The sequence below is a fragment of the Solanum lycopersicum genome, chromosome 7, assembly GCF_036512215.1.
Source record: "Solanum lycopersicum chromosome 7, SLM_r2.1".
NCBI lineage: Eukaryota > Viridiplantae > Streptophyta > Magnoliopsida > Solanales > Solanaceae > Solanum > Solanum lycopersicum.
This window is the reverse complement of record NC_090806.1, coordinates 7,286,791-7,300,260: the sequence shown is the minus strand read 5'-3', so window position 1 is coordinate 7,300,260 and position 13,470 is coordinate 7,286,791. Positions and strand designations below refer to the sequence as shown.

General features: G+C 27.3%; 1 long non-coding RNA gene across 1 annotated transcript; it reads left to right on the top strand.

Moving 5' to 3' along the window:
* Positions 1-9,763: 9,763 nt before the first annotated feature.
* LOC112941893 (uncharacterized) lies at positions 9,764-11,623 on the top strand. Its single transcript, XR_003247547.2, has 3 exons — positions 9,764-10,826; positions 11,109-11,227; positions 11,328-11,623. It is a non-coding gene; the product is annotated as an uncharacterized lncRNA (long non-coding RNA).
* The last annotated feature ends 1,847 nt before the right edge of the window (positions 11,624-13,470 follow it).

The following is a 13,470-nucleotide window of genomic DNA, read 5'->3' as shown; positions in this document are numbered from 1 at the left end:
ATCCAAAATGATTCAAGGCTTCTTTCAGAGACAACCAAACAACTAGATGCAAGAGATAAGTGATCATAAGATACAAAGTTAGCTATGGAATATGTGGATTTGCACTGACATATAACTTTCCGAAGATAAATCGAAGGGTCCAAACTTTTTGAAGGATCAAATGGAAAAGGATCTGATGATAGAGTTGATGTAGGGTATGTATCGTTAATATCTTGCCTCTTGAGTAAACTTGAACAATTGGTGGTCTTGCTAGTGCAGATTGAATAGGTTATGATGACACAATGGTCAATTGATGCTCAATAAAAAAAACGAGTAGATAGAGGAACAATATTAGCTGATTGTTCTATTACAACATGAGTAACCTGATAGGCTAAAAACTCATCTTCTTCCTCCACACCTGTAGAATTTGGAGGTGCGTAAAAAATGGTGTAGTATCTGAAAATACCACATCAATTGATAGTATATACTTACCAAGTTAAGTAGAATAACACTTATACCCTTTCTGAAGGCGAGAATAGCCCAAGAAAACACACTTTAATGTTTTAGGATCCAACTTGGTAATACATGGTCAAACATCTCAAACATAATATGCGCTTCCAAACACCTTAGGATCCAGTGGAAAAATGATTTGTTTGGAAGTATAATATTATATGATGTATTACCGACCAATACAATTGAAGGCATGCGATTGATCAGAAAACAAGTAGTAAAGATGACATCAGCCGAAAATTGCTTAGGAACCTTCATTTGGAACAACAGTACCCGACTTATCCCAAGCAGATGCCTATTCTTACTCTCGGCAACTCCATTTTGAGTTGGTGTATCAACAGATGAAGATTGATGGAGAATACCATGATGTCTCATGTAAGCCCTAAATAATTCTTACATATATTTTTTAGCATTATCACTCCTTAGAATACGCACTTTGGCATCAAATTGAGTTTTGAATTCTGCACAAAAAGCAGAAAAGTGAGCGAACACTTCAGATTTGCTTTTCATAAAGTATATCCAAGTCATTCGAGAAAAATCATCTACAAAGATGACAAAATATTTATTCCCAATTTTGGAAACAACATGACATGGTCCCCAAACATCAAAATAAACTAACTAAAAAGTCATCTCGGCTCTCTTATTAACCCTTGGACCTAATAAGATGCGATGGTTTTTTGCAAATTGACATGACTCACATTCCAGTTAGAAGATACTCTGAAATTGAGGTCAAAACATTTTCAACAAAGGTATTGAAGGATATCCCTATCAACAATGTACCTTAAATGGAGACACGACACTAGAGCAGGCAAAAGATGGAACTCTCAGTTATCAAATATAAAGATCATCAGAAACATATCTTTTACCAAGAGCCTAATTTACTATAATATCACAGAATAAACAATAATCAAGAAACAACGTGATATAATAATTAAATTCTCTTGTAACTTTTCCAATAAAAATCAGATTAAATGTCAATTTTGGTAGACTTAGTATACATGGCAGAGTAATAGACGAGGTTGGTTGAACAGTACCGAATCCAACATTTTTACAAGTTGATCCATCAACTAAAGTAATAGAAGAGGCTAATTCGTGTGATTTACAAGTTGATCCATCAACTACAGTAATAGGAGAGGCTGATTTGTGTGATCAAAATCAAGAGAAAATATTATGTTTCCCTGTTATATGATTTGTAGCACCTGAATCAATTATCTATTTATTAAAAGAGTTGATAAGACATGTTTTTATCTAACCTAATAGAGGAATTAATAATAGCGGATTCCTTCAAAGATTTTTTATATTGAGAAAATTTGGCAAACTCCAAAACCAACAATCATTTTGTCAGATAATGAACATGAAACAACAACTTTTAACCGATCTGTAATTTTACCAACTATATTTGAAAGTGTTTCAAAATCCCCAAATAAACATTCAACAGCTAAATAACAAAATAAAAAAATAAATTGACAGTAGCCAAACTCGATGTCCCTTGGAAATAATTTCAAAAATAAGCTTCAAATAGCCTCCAACAAACAATATCAACTTACAAGTTGCTTGAGCAACAATTTCGTTGTTGCACTGTACACAATTTTCATATCAAGTATAATTAACAACAAACAGAGAAGTCTAAAACCTGACCAAAGAGGGTCAATAAATTCTGTTTGGAGGGTTTTCTTTTTGGAGAATTTTTCATATAATTGGGAAATCACCACTAATCAGCCAGATATGACAAGTCGGTGCTGGAAAAGAAAGTCGAACCAATCTTGGTCCACTTACACATGGAAGAAACTAAATTCAAGCTCACTAACTTCTTTCACGGACACTGACCGGATTATGGCAAGCTCATTGCTCCAATGAGCTGACTGGCAAAGAACATAACATATAATGCTCTGATACCATATAAAATATAGTGACAATGGATCAATTTTCGCGTTATATTATTCCAAGAATAAGAACTATTTTTAGGTGTATATGTGAATTTATCTAAGGAAATAAAATCAAAAAACATCTCTAAATATCTCTAAGTTTCCTAGAGATTTCTACCTATAATTATGCTATGAGTAGATATGACTATGTACATTTTATAACAAGTAGTAATAAGTGTAATACAATTAAGTTAAAATTCAAATTCATTAATTACCCTTAAGGGATCGTTTGGTAGAGTGTATTAATATAATGGAAAAAAGAGTGCATTAGTAATGCTTGCATTAACAATGTATGTATTAGTTATGCTTGCATTAATTATATATAAATATTATATTTATGCATTGTTTGGTTTGATGCATTAAAAATATAATGCATTGCATTTAAAAAAATTATTTACAAAGATACCCTTCACTATTATGGTTGCAAAGATATAAAAAAGGTATTGAGGGGCAATTGTGTCTTTAATTAAGTTAATACATGCATTAAAAGCATTAAATTGCTAATACCTAAAAATTCATGGTATTAGCAATACACGCCTTAGGGGTCATTTTGTTACTTTATAAGAGACACATTATTCATATATAAAAAGTTGCATTAGCTTTATTATGTTTGGTAGCAGTTTTATATTAGGTATAAAAGTATAACAAATATGATATGTAGCTACGAAATTATTGGCTACGACATCAAATTCGTCACTAATTATTCACTTTTAGTGACAAAATTTACTTTTCGTGCTTAAATATATGAGACACATACTTTTAGTGGTGAAATATAAGAATTCGTAGCAAAGTTTTGTCCACTAAAATTTCCCGTCAAAAAATTATTTGGCATCATTTTGTTAAGTAGTATTAGTCACGAATTAAAGTTATTGGTTACACATTATTTCGTCACTAATAATGTATAATTGGCGTCATTTGTTAAAAGAAAAACTCCTGAATTTAAAGTTATCAGTGACACATTATTTCGTCACTAATAATGTATCTAATTCATGAAAGGTATGTTGCTACAATATCGACAAATTAGAGTTTGTAGTTAAATATTATAAATTGTAACTATGAAAATTTATATTTAATTATGACATTTATTTCGTTACTAATAATATAAATAATTGGTGACCAATATTTTATTGTATCTAATCAATCTATGATTTAGTTACAACAATTAAATTGTCACAAAATATGTAAGGTGTTGATAGCGACGACTTAAAATTTATAGTGAATAATTAAACTATTTGCTACGAAAAAAACTCATAGCTAAATACAATTTTTTTTGCTACAATTGTTCATAATTACAAGTGACAACTTACCAAAAGAATAATACAAGTGCTTCGTAAGAAGTAGACAGAGTCCATTTGTTAATTGACAAGTGAAAATATTAAAATCAATGAATTCGATCGATTTTGTAAAAACGAAAAAGTTCAATACATCAATTTTCTTAAATTACACAAATATAAAATATATCATTTGAAAAATACAATTCGGGTTATAAATAGTGTGAGTGGGCACGGTTCTACCACTAGATCACTAATATTTGTTGGTTTAGTACTTTTATTTTTGTTTGATACACTTTCATTGATAAGCACGATAAAAATAAATAAATTATCAAGTCTTTGTGCTGATTTTTGTGCATGTCTATTGATTTGTGATTGGTAAACTACATAAATTAAGTCGATCTACTTGCTTATGTCTGTAAATATGTACATATATATTTAATAGTAATTCTGCATACGTACGTAGAGTAACTATACAAAGATAACATCGACTTACAAACTTAGATTTTGCAAAGGTGAAATATATTTCATGAATTTCTATTAGCATTTTCCATCAGTGTGAAAATTAAAATAAACTAAAAAATGAAAGCACAAATAAAAGGAATGAACCAACGATGATTTAAAATATATTATGATGAAGTACTATATTTATTGGTACCGATGTTCAACTTGAATTGATTATTCATTTTTTTAGTAAAGTCAAAAGTTCAATTTTAAATAAATTTATTATTGTACTGAATAATTTTTAAAATTTACAAAAATGAATAAATAAATGACAAATTCATACTGAATATATTTAAAGATATTTTAAAAAATATATAATTTAATTAAAATATAATCTACATTTGAATGAATTGTGAGTGGTAATTTCAAGCATTTGTGTATGAGTATAAATAATCGTATAATATGTTGTTTCTGCAAAAGTTAAATTTGAAAGAAGTGAATCAAGTATAAAGCAAAACAAAAATGAACGACAAGAGAGAGTTGGTCTGATGGTAATGACTCTTCACTTCCAACCTTAAAGTTGTGAGTTTGTCACAAGGCAACATAATGTACGAGCTCTTGGCAAGGGTTGAAAAAAATTGAGAGATGAAATGTATATAATGATAAATTTTATCATATATACATTTAAGAATAAAATATTTTTTTTTGTATATGAAATATAGTCATTAGTGACAAAATTAGATTTCGTTCAACTATGAAAAACATATAACTTTAGAGACAATTGATTTCGTCAATAATTGAAGAAAAATAATTAGCGACAATATATTTTTGTAAGTAGTTTTAACCTTTTTAGTGACAAAATATGGGGTAATGCACAAGCATCCCCTCAACCTATGCCCGAAATTTCAGAGACACACTTATACTATATTAAGGTCCTATTACCTCTCTGAACTTATTTTATAAGCCTTTTCGGCCTACGTGGCACTAGCTTTAAAAAAAGGTCAACCAGCGTTGGACCCATAAGATAGTGTCACATAGGCCAAAAAGGTTTGAAAGTTATTAATAAAATAAATTTAGGGTAATAGGACCTTATATAGTATAAGTGTGTCTCTCAGATTTCGGACATAGGTTGAGGGAGTACTTGTGCATTATCCTACAAAACATACTGTTAACTACACAAAATATACTTTTTACAAGAAATAAATTTGTCACAAATGTTTAAGCATTTGAGGACGATTTTTTTTTTAGTTAATATAATACTTTTAGCGAGGAAGCACTAAATCATCTTTGTATACTTTTAGAGACACACATTTAGTGATGACTGAGTGACAAATTATTTTTCAATCACACAAGATTTTTAGTGACGAAATATAATTTATTAATGACGAAATTATTTGTCCCTAAGAATCAAATTTGTTGTAGTTGTCAACATAACTTATACCATGTTTGGTTGCATTTTTTGTAGTGCTACATAATTAATACCAACATAACTTATGAGGGAATCTATGTATAAAGTCATGCAGGGTAGAAGGTGAAATAAGTTATGTGGTATTAGTTATATATGTATTAAAATTATAAATTACATGTTTACCCTATTAATTTATTTTAGGGAAAATGCACAAGTACCCCCTCAACCTCTGCCCGAAATCCCAGAGACACACTTATACTATACTAAGGTCCTATTACCCCCTGAACTTATTTTATAAGTAATTTTCTACCTCTTTTCGTCTTATGTGAGACTAACATGAAAAAAAAAGTCAACCAGCTTTTTTTTGGGGGGGGGGGGGCTGAACTTATTTATAAGTAATTTTCTACCCCTTTTCGTCTTATGTGACACTAACATTAAAAAAAGTCAACCAACTTGGGGGGGGGGGGGGTAATAGGAACTTAGCATAGTATAAGTGTGTCTCTGAAATTTCGGGCATAGGTTGAGGGGGTGCTTGTGCATTATCCCTTTATTTTATTGTTTTTAGTTGGAAACTTTACTGTTTTTCTATATATACGTTTATTGTTTTCATTTCTTTTTATACATAGATCATTTTTATTTCTTTAATTTATTTTATTTTTTTAATTGAAAACTTTTTTGTTTCCTATCTACATGTGTTGTTTTTATTTCTTATTATATATAGATCATTTTCATTTCTATTAGAAGTTGATTGTATATTTTTAACGGTACATATGCTAATAAAATATTAACATTATATATTACTCATTTTATTAGCATGCATTATTATTTTGTAATTGATATATTTTAATAATTAATAACAAGTTTCATATTCAATAGTTAGTAATTCATGTATTGTAATCTCTACATAACTAAATAATACCTACATAACTAATATCCACATAGCTAATATACCCGCATAATTAAACCCAACATAACTAAACTCCACATAACTAATACCTGCATAATTAAACTCTTCAAAGCTAAAATCTGCATAACTCTAACCGGTGACCAAACGGCCCCTTAATGCACAATAGAGTGCTCAACTAATGCAGCATTAGTTATACATATGTTGAAAAAGAGTAACAAACGAGGTGCTAGCAATACACAAGGTTAAATGCATATATTATTTTTTCAATATACTCTACCAAACAATCCCTTAACATAAAAATTAAAAAATGAAAGTTGGAATTGATATTTATACCACAAGATCAACTATAAAACAAAGAAGACATTTATACCTCAAAAAAATGTCACTTTTATAAATTGTTTGAGCAACTTTCTTATATTAGTTTATTTTGAATTATCTAAAATTTAAGAAAAATAGTCTTTTAAAAAAGTTGGTTGGGAGAAGTGATTTGTTGTTTAATCAGTTAATTTAAAATAGACTTTTGAGTGATTTAGTGTTTCCTAATAATTTCTTAAAAAATATTTCTAAGTGTAACTTTTTCTCAAAAGTATTTTTAGTAAAATTATATTTTTTTATTTTCTGAAAATCAGTTTCTGTTAATTTAATAATTTTGACCTCTTAACATATAGGACAAACTGGTTATTGCTTCACTAATTGTTAAAGGAGAAAAGACGAAGAACGACGAAAAATTTGGCAAATGAACACAAAATGAATACTCCCTCTTATTGAAGAAAAAACACAAACTCAAATACTAACCACTATAAATCAATTGCTTAATCTAAAAAACTCCAAAATGCATAATGATATAACCTTTAACATTCTTCTAAAACTTGATGTCAAATCGCTTTTACGATTCAAATGCATTTGCAAATCATGGTGCACTTTAATTGAAGATCCTAAATTCATCAAGCATCACTACGATATGTCTCAAAAGGATGTGAATTGTCATAAATTCTTTTTAACTGGTGGTGAATGGAACAATGAGGACGATTATTTCTACTCTGTAGACACTCCACTTCAATATGATTCTGTTGCCTCTCTTATCGAGTCTCGGATTCCAAGAATCAGTCATTTAAGTAGCTTAAGTTTTGTTAGTTCTTCTAATAATGGTATAATTCTTATGGTTTTTCCTTATGATTTAATCATTTTGTGGAACCCGGCCATCGATGTATTATGGACGTTGCTTGAGGCGAGTGAAATTAATGAAAATTAATGAATACATAATTTTTTTAAGGTATAAAGGTGAGTTCGAGATCTATAATACAAATGGAGAGAGAGGCAAAATAATTGAAGTTCCTGAGATTGAGTCATTGTTTTACTATATCAATTGGATTGTACCAGATGTAGAAAGTTTGTTTTCTCCTAAACAGAGACAAATTCAAATTTTTAAGAAGATGGATGCGTCAAATACCAAAAAACAAGAGGAATGTAATCTTGAAAGAATAATTCGAACTTAGTTAAAATGCAAGGAACGATATAAGAAATGCTCATAATCTTGTTGAATTAGGCTAGTTAAATTTTGTCTATTAATCATTTCATGTACTTTTTAGTTTGTATTCGCGTGATCTGATTTTCTTGTATTGTTTTAACTTTCTTTTACTTTATTGTTTCTATAAATTAAATTTGATAACTCTTAATGCAAATATTTAAAGATATACTTTTCAATTTTCGCATGTTAGATTGGTAAATTTTTCCAATTTTAGTATGTTAGATTGGTGAATTTTTTTAAAAAGATATATTCTTTTAAGGAATACAAGTTTCATAAAAATAGAAAAAATAATTACCCAAATATAAGTAGAGAAATAAATTTGAACAATTAACATTCTATGTATGATTAATGCACATTCACCATCCAATACCTCATCTTCGAAGTCACCACATCCCCACTATTCCCAAATGACCAAACCTTTCTCCGTCCACACCCATCTCCCATAATTAATATTTATCGTGATCATATATAAATACTTTTCAAATAACTAATAATTCTGACTTACATACTGAATACAAAAAAATGTGCAAGAAATCTACTCTTTTTTTTAAAAAAAAAATAATATTTTTTCATGAAAAATGAATTTTCCTATATACCGAACACACCCTAGATCCTTTATGGGAATTTGATAAGTGTTTTGCTAAATGAGTTAAATGCGGATCCGAAACTTAAAGAGTACAAAATATTAACAAAAATTCCTAAACGATATATAAAATTTTATATTATCCAAAAGGGTAAAATCGCTGCAGATGCAGCGACTTACCTCACCTGAAAAAGCAAAATCGCTGCCTCGGCAGCGATCTTGCACAAGTTATTTTTTTTAATAAAAAAATGAAATTTCAAAATTTTATTTCTTAAAAATCGATGCCAAGGCAGCGATTTTAATTTTATTTTTTAAAAAAAGGTACATCTCTGCCTTGGCAGCGATTTATAAAAACAAAAAAATTATTTTTAAAATCGCTGCCTAGGCAGCGATTTATAATTTTTTTTAAAATCGCTGCCACACCAGCGATTTAACATTTTGTAAAATTAAAAAAAATATATATAAATCGCTGCCTTGGCAGCATTTTTATAAAAAAAATAAATTTTAAATCACTGCCTAGGAAGCTATTTTTAAAAAAAAAATAAAAAAAATGTTAAAGCATCAATTTTATATAAAAAAATTATAATATTTTTTAAAATTTAAATATATAACTTATAAGAAAATATACATTATTTCAAAAAAAATTAAAAATAAGTAAAGTAATAAATATATTTTCTTTCTAAAAAAAGATATTATATTGAATTTAAATTTAAATAATATTTGAATTCAAATAAAATTTTAAATTCAAAAAATTAATTTTTTTAAATAAAAATTAAAGGCAGCGATTTTATTGAATTTTTTTAAAAAACAAAATGATATATATATATATATATATATATATATATATATGAAAAAAATAAAATAAGATAATCACATGATGGATCACATGTGAATAGTAAAGATTTTGTTTTTGTTGTAAATAGTTGAATAGAGAGTTCACATGTAAGTAGTATTAATATGTTTACAATGCTATAAATTGGTGAATTATCCTTCATATTCATATTGCATTCTACTTTCAATCTTCCAACAATCTTAAATTCTTGTTATTTTTCAAATTTTCTAAAGTTTTTAAAAGTCTTTTCTTTATAAGGTGAGTTTAAATTTATTTTATTTTAATTAATTTTATACTTTTATATGATATTGTTGATATATTCAATCGTTTGATACTTATATTAATGTCAATATTTCTTTTTATTTTTTGTGTATAGATATGCATCCGTCAAATGTATACGTACATCCTGGTCCTGTAGAGCATGATGTATTAAAAATTCAAGTTCATCATCGTTCCGAAGGAATTTGGAATGGTAGCATAAAAGAAGAGAGGTCTTGCTTATATACGCGTTGTGGTGATATTGAATTTTGGCAACATATAAAATATCATCTATTACATTCTCGCATCCTTCAATATTTTGAAAATTGTAGATTTAAAGGAATTCTTGATGTAGGATGTGTGTCGTATGACTCCCGATTAATTTCTGCTTTAATTGAAACGTGGCGTCCAGAAACTCATACTTTTCACATGCGAACTGGCGAGACTACCATAACTTAACAAGATATTGAAATTTTATTCGGAATGGTAGTAGATGGTAGTCCTATAATTTTAAATAGATCTGATTCTTTAGGGATTATAGGTAGACAAGAAATGATATTTGAATTAACAGGATGGTTACCCGATACTAGTTGTTTTTCTGGTGTTAGTAGATTGTTAACATATAAAATGATTGAGTATATCGAAGGTTTGGATGGTATTAATGATAACTCAACTGAGCATGAAGTTCAACAAAGATTTAGATTATATTTATTATGGTTATGTGGTGGATCAATATTTCCGGATAAATCTAATAATAAGATTAATTTGGACATTTTAATTGATATGAGAAATTTAGATTTAATGTCAACTCAAGCATGGGGATCAGCCGCATTATCATATTTGTATAATTGTTTATGCCGTGCGTCAATGAAAAAATCAAATGAAGTTTGTGGATTTCTCTCTTTAGTGCAGGTATACATATTTTTTAATTAAATATTTTTTATATACTAGTAATATGCACTTTTAAATTTAAGTGCATTATAAGTAATGGTGAATTTATTTATTGTAGATTTGGGCATGGGAAAGAATCCCTGCAACCATTGCCAAAGCCTCTAAGAACCAATCAACTTGAGGCAATTGCGCTTGCACGTAAATGGATGCAACGTAGAAATCATCAAAATGAGGCACGAACTGTAATCGGTGTGATTAGGGATGTACTAGATAATCTAACTGATGAACAGGTATTTAATATTATTAGTATCTTAAACTATTCATATTTTATTTTATTTTAAATAAAAATATATTTGGTAGATCTTTAAATGAGGCACTTATGTTTCACTACCCAAGAAAATTATGTGAATAAAATGGCATATACATAGATTCTTGTTAGGTCCTTAAAAGTAAAATATGTTATGACACAATGGTACAAAAAAATTATTTTGTAAGATTGTTCATTTTCACGTACATATTTTTTTTCTGCCAATGTTGTTTTTATAATTATCTTACTTAATTATTTTTTATAGTTTATTTGGCAGCCTTATTCGGAAGATGTTATTAATGGATTGCCTGAGTGGTGTCGGTCACGACAACGTGTCTGGATGACACAGGTGCCACTGATTTATGGAAGATGAATTTTTCGAATGTAAGTATAATAGTTTTCATACAATTTTTTTAACTTTTTATAATTTTTTTTAATTTTATTGCATGTTTATTTGATTATATTATATTATATTGTATTATAGGTAACTGTGTCAGATGATTCAAAATTTAATGCTAAGGCTTCACAAAATTTAGTTCTTAATAGACAAAATCCACCTCGGAGAACATCTAGGCTACACAAATCAACTAGATGTGGAACAGACAGTCACTATCAAAATGAGGAAGATTTTGAAAATGAAGATGAAAATGAAGATAATGAAGATTCGAATTCAGAACAACATTTTTTTTTATGCACCTTTATTTTAAAAGGCTGAAGATTCGAATTTTAAAATATGTAAATTTTGTTGTTTCGTGCAAGTTTGAACAAAGTAATGAGATTCTTCTTTTTTTTTTTTTATGTTTGAACAAGTTTGCAGGATTTAATTTTTTTTATGTCATAGGTCAAATCAATACTTTTTATGTTACGTCAAATCAATATTTTTTATATTAGGTCAAATCATTATTTTTTAATAGAGGTCAAATCAATAATATAATAATAATGTAAAGATATTATATGTACAATATTTAAAATGCACAAGACAAATTAAATTATAATAGGTGCATTATCCACATTATCATCATCGTCATCATACATATCATCACTGTCTGTTAATTCATGCTCGGAAGGTTCATCATTGTGCAACTCACCAACTCGTTCATCACCCAATAGAACAAGAGAGTGAAGGAGTACTGAGTAGGATTGTACAACATTAAAGGTTTAACGAATTTATTGAAAAAATCACACTATTTTGGTATCAGAGCCTTAGATCTAAAAGACCTTATATGAAAAAAGATTATTATTTTAGAAAAACATTTGCTTACCATAGAACTTTATTTTATAATAAACAACATTTAAAAATAGTTAGATTATATAAAAAATCCTTAGAAAGACATTTATTTACATTAAAATTAAGATTATCTTTAACTTATACATATAAAAATTCTGTAAAGACACTTAAGAGAAACTCTTAGACAATCTCAACAACAAATTAGTGAAGAATTAAATCAAGTAGAGTTTGAAATAAAAGAAGTAAAAGAAAGAATAAAAATAATTAAAAATAATCCTTATTACTATAATTCGGTAGGATAATATATGAGAAGACCATATAAAAATACTAGAGAATATAAAAAGGCTAAAAGAGAATTACAAGGCTTATATGTAAATGCAGATACATTACTAAAAGACCTAAAAATTACAAGCTTTAAAAAGGAAATAACTAATAAATTAGATTATATATTTTTCTTAGCTAGAAACTTAGAAAAAAAATTAATAAAACATCTTAGATCTAGAAATATTTCAATCAAAAATACTTTATGAGAAATCTTCCATTTGCTAGAAGTATAAGATTTGAATTTTGGATATTATATAGAGATATAGAACAAAAGAAAAGATTACAAAGAATAGAAAGATCTATAGAAGCATATATATATATATATATATATATATATATATATATATATATATATATATATATATATATATATATATATATATATGTATATATATATGTATGTATATATATGTATATATATATATATGTATATATGTATATATATGTATATACATATATACATATATATACATATATACATATATATATATGTATATATATATATACATATATACATATACGAAAACGAATTTTTTATACCAAACGTCTTTTATTTCGAAAAAACTATAAATAACGAAGAATATATAAATGCTTTAAAATGAGAATTACAACATACTAGTAGTGTTATAGATAATTACAATAAAAGAATAAAAAATATTTATGAATATTATTACCCAACGACTTTAGGATAAAATAAAAATAGTAAAAATAGCTTCATTAAAAAACATAGAATACTTAACTTACAAATAAATATAGAAAAAAGATTTCAAAGAATAAAATCAGACAATCTAATTAAGTGTAACTTTGAGAACGGAAATCATTGCTTACATACAGAAGACGCTCAATATAATACTTTAATAGATTTGATAATCAATCTCAGTGAAAAAATAAAAGAATCAAACAACAAAATTATAAAAATATTTAGTGAACAAGAAGAAACACAAAATAAACAAAAACAACTCTTTAGTAAGATATAAAATAATTTAGATTACCTCAAGGAACAAGGAGTAGATTTAAGTAAAAAATTAAACGAGTTAAAAAATAAATCTAAAGAAGAAATTACTAATACATTAAT